General features: G+C 35.5%; 1 pseudogene; it reads left to right on the top strand.

The window, feature by feature from the left end:
* The first annotated feature begins 2,544 nt into the window (after window positions 1-2,544).
* On the top strand, window positions 2,545-3,474 carry LOC102893130 (annotated as a pseudogene).
* The last annotated feature ends 415 nt before the right edge of the window (window positions 3,475-3,889 follow it).

Raw genomic sequence — 3,889 nt, 5'->3', positions numbered from 1 at the left:
AATTTATGTACAGCTATAGCTATTATGAGTTATTTAAGCATAGAAATAAATTTTTTGAATGTTTTACTAAAACAGTGAGTTGAGGCTGGACATAAGTATCAAAACTTCATCAGTAAGTAGTTTAGTGATATCTCTGAAACATTATCATGCTGCTCTCCTAAAAGAGGTTAGTTAAAAAAAAAATGGTGAGGTGATGCTCTGATTAAGTGTTAATTCTATCTTATTCACTCTCTGTTGACCTCTTATGGAAGGTTAAAAAAAAAAAAGATGAGCATGAAATATCTCTCTTAAATTGGCAAGATTTATACATCACTGTAACCCTTTCCCCATAATCTTGCTCTTATTATTACTAGCACATCTATAATTGCTGACAGTGAGGTGGCTAAAAGCATAGGTTTTTGATTTGGTCACAGCTGGCTTTGAATCTTAAATGTTGGATTGTCCTCATTCTAGCTGTTAATTGGAGGGCTTTACATAGTTTCTCAAATCCTCTGTTCTCTTAATGGTAAAATGGGAATAATACTATTACTTACCTTATATGGTTATTGTGAGGATTAAATGAAAAGATCTGTAGATAGATGGTAGATAGATAGATAAATATAGATAGATACATAGATAGATGATAGATGATAGATAGATGATAGATGATAGATAGATGATAGATAGATAGATAGATAGATAGATAGATAGATAGATAGATGATAGATGATAGATTACTGATAGATAGATAGATGATAGGTTACAGATAGAAAGATAGAGAGATCGATACATGGTAGGTAGGATAGATAGATAGATAGATGATAGATAGATGATAGGTTACCGATAGAAAGAGAGATCGATAAATGGTAGGTAGGAATGGTAGGTAGGTAGGTAGATAGATAGATAGATAGATAGATAGATAGATAGATAGATGGATGGATGAGAGAGACAGAGAGATTTAGATATATGCATGTAGATCTTATTGATTGTAGATCTCGGTATATTCTAAAAGTGATTGTGATTATCCAACATTGGCAAACATAATGACTTCATGGGCTAGGCATGTGAAAAAGCGAATTTGTGAAAAGATTAAGAACAGTAGTAAAGCGATGATTAGTAGATGATAGATGTCTTCAAAGTCAAATAAAAAGATAAAAAACACTGTTCCTACACAAGAATAGACTCAAAAATGTTAAAGCATGTATTTGGCCGAAAAAACAGATCTGCAGCCAACAAATTAGGAAATTTTACCCACTAAACTCTGGATTCAACTATGGGATAATAGTAAGAGAGAAAGAATAAGTTTAACAAAAGAGACTCTTTCAACCTAAGCTAAAACATGAATTTTAAGGAAGAAATTAAGGGAAAAAATGGCTCACATGAAATGGCTGGAGCAGTCACTCATGCAAATAGAGGAGGGACAGACTAAGAAACACTGGAGGTACAGAAAATCTCAGTGGACCAAGTGTGTGAGAAAAGACAAATCTAAGAGGGAGTCTGCAAGACTACAAAACGCAGCCACACTTGAACCTTGTTTTTCATCATGCACCTTTCTCAAACAAACAGAGAGATTATCATTTCATCTTAATCTTAATCCCAATCCTAGTATTGTACCTAACACTAATGATTGTGCATATGCCCAACATTTTACTTATTGTTTTTATATATTATCTCATTTAATTCTTAACAATAATGCCTTGAGTTAGGTCTCATTTTGAAGATGGAGAAAATCAGGTTCAAGGGAGTTAGGTTAGGACCCATGATTCCTAGGTAGTAAATAGCAGGGCTGATAGGCACCTCCTCCTACAACCCAAAATTTATACCCAACACTATGCCTTCCCCTCAAAATTGCATGTTAGTTATACATGTTCCTACTTCTCCAGTTATCTTTTCACTTGCACTATGCATATATCTTTCAGTTACTTCATTGTGAAACCCCAAACACTGAGCTTGGAACATCAAAGACAATGAATACTTATAACTGGATTAAATTCAATTCGATTTAAATTCAGTTAAGACCAGTGGCCATGAGGATCACTCTGCCTGAGTACAAACTTAGAGTTGGCAGTAATAATTTTGTAAACTTAAATACGTAAGTCTACCTTTGTACTTAACAGGTTAAATAAAAGAATAACAATTAATCCATCCCATAGGGTTGTTAAGACTAATTAATGAATATATATGCAAACCGTCTAGAGCAATTCCTGGTACATAAGCAAGATAGATATAAGCTCTGATGAGGCTCAGAAAAACTGAATTGACAGACATAGTCATTTAAAACATTTCATATTAATCAAGATATTATATTTTTCTACATCTCCATTTACATATTTATAAAATTTAAAAGTTGAAGGTGACCCATGAAAATTTTTCAGCTTCGACAGTGTGCAACTCTATAGATAATTGGTGCCTTAAATCTTTAGATCTGGAGAATCTTGAAGCATAAATTATTCCTATAATGAAAATATACATGTAACATTAAATGAATTCACTTCTTTCTCTTACTTGTTTATCACTCTTTTTTATTTCTCATAGTGGCACGGCTGTGATTCCCAAACAACATCCATGGAAAACAATACGGAAGGGACACAGTTCATCTCCTAGGACTAACCAATGCCCCAGGACTGTAGGTCCCCCTCTTCATCATGTTCACTTTCATTTATCTCATCAACAAGGTTGGAAACCCAGGGATGATCCTGTTGATTCTCTTGAACTATGGTCTCCACACGCCTATGTACGTTTTCCTTAGTAATCTGTCTTTGGTGGACTTTTGTTACTCTACAGCTGTCACTTCCAAGGTCATGGCTGGATTCCCTATAGGAGAAAAGGTCATCTCCTACAATGCATGTGCTGCTCAGCTGTTCTTTTTATATAGTCTTTGCCACTGTGGAAAATTTACTCTTGGCATCAGTGGCCTATGATCGCTACACAGCAGTGTGTAAACCCCTATGTTACACCACCATAATGATGACAAATGTGTGTGTCCGTCTGGTCATAGGCTCCTACATCCATGGTTTCCTGAACACCTCCAACCACATTAGAGACACATTCGTTCTCTGTGTGTCCAATCTGGTCCATCACTTTTGCTGTGATGTTCCAGCAGTCATGGCTCTCTTTTGCTCTGACAGATGTATTACTGATTCTTGTTGTTGTGCAAGCTTCAACATCCTTTTTGCTCTTCGAATTATCTTGATCTCCTACCTGTTCATATTTGCCACCATCATGAAGATGCTCTCAGCAGAAGGTTTTCAGAAGGTTCTATTCACCTGTGCTTCACACCTCACTGCAGTCCTATCTTCTATGGGACATTCATCTTTATGTACTCCCAGCCCAGCCCCAGTCATTCCATGGACACAGATGAAATCATGCCTGTGTTCTATACTATTGCCATCCTTATGCTGAATCCAGCGGCCTACAGCCTGAGAAATAACAGTCGAAAGTACATTCAAGAAGGTTGTTAAGAAAGTAAAATTGTCTCTGGGCTTCACCTTTTAAAGTTGTAGGATACACAATGACCTAACTTCATTCCTGTCAAATCTTCTCCATACAGAAACCCACATTTTGCAATCTACGCTTTATTTAAATTACTGAAGTGATACCTTTTCCCCTTTAAAAGTCTGTCATCTAGGAAAAAATATGTCCAGATATTTAATATCTAAATGAGGATGGCCAAGGGGGACCTTAAGAATTTTTAGATACTGCTTGTCATAAGTCTTATTAATTATATTTTATTTATTCATTTGTTCGCATGTTCTCTACAACATGCCAATACAAGCGTAGATGTAAAACAGAGCTCACAAAATGCACGAATAGAAGCATGTACAAGGATCTCACATGTGCACATATGAGCAAGAGTTAAAATTTGTTAAAAGAGTTGGATGAAATATGAGTAGTTTTTTAATAAAAAAAA

This window comes from Pteropus alecto, unplaced genomic scaffold (genome assembly GCF_000325575.1).
Source record: "Pteropus alecto unplaced genomic scaffold, ASM32557v1 scaffold91, whole genome shotgun sequence".
NCBI lineage: Eukaryota > Metazoa > Chordata > Mammalia > Chiroptera > Pteropodidae > Pteropus > Pteropus alecto.
The sequence above is the reverse complement of the archived record's forward strand: the minus strand, read 5'-3'. Positions and strand labels throughout refer to the sequence as shown.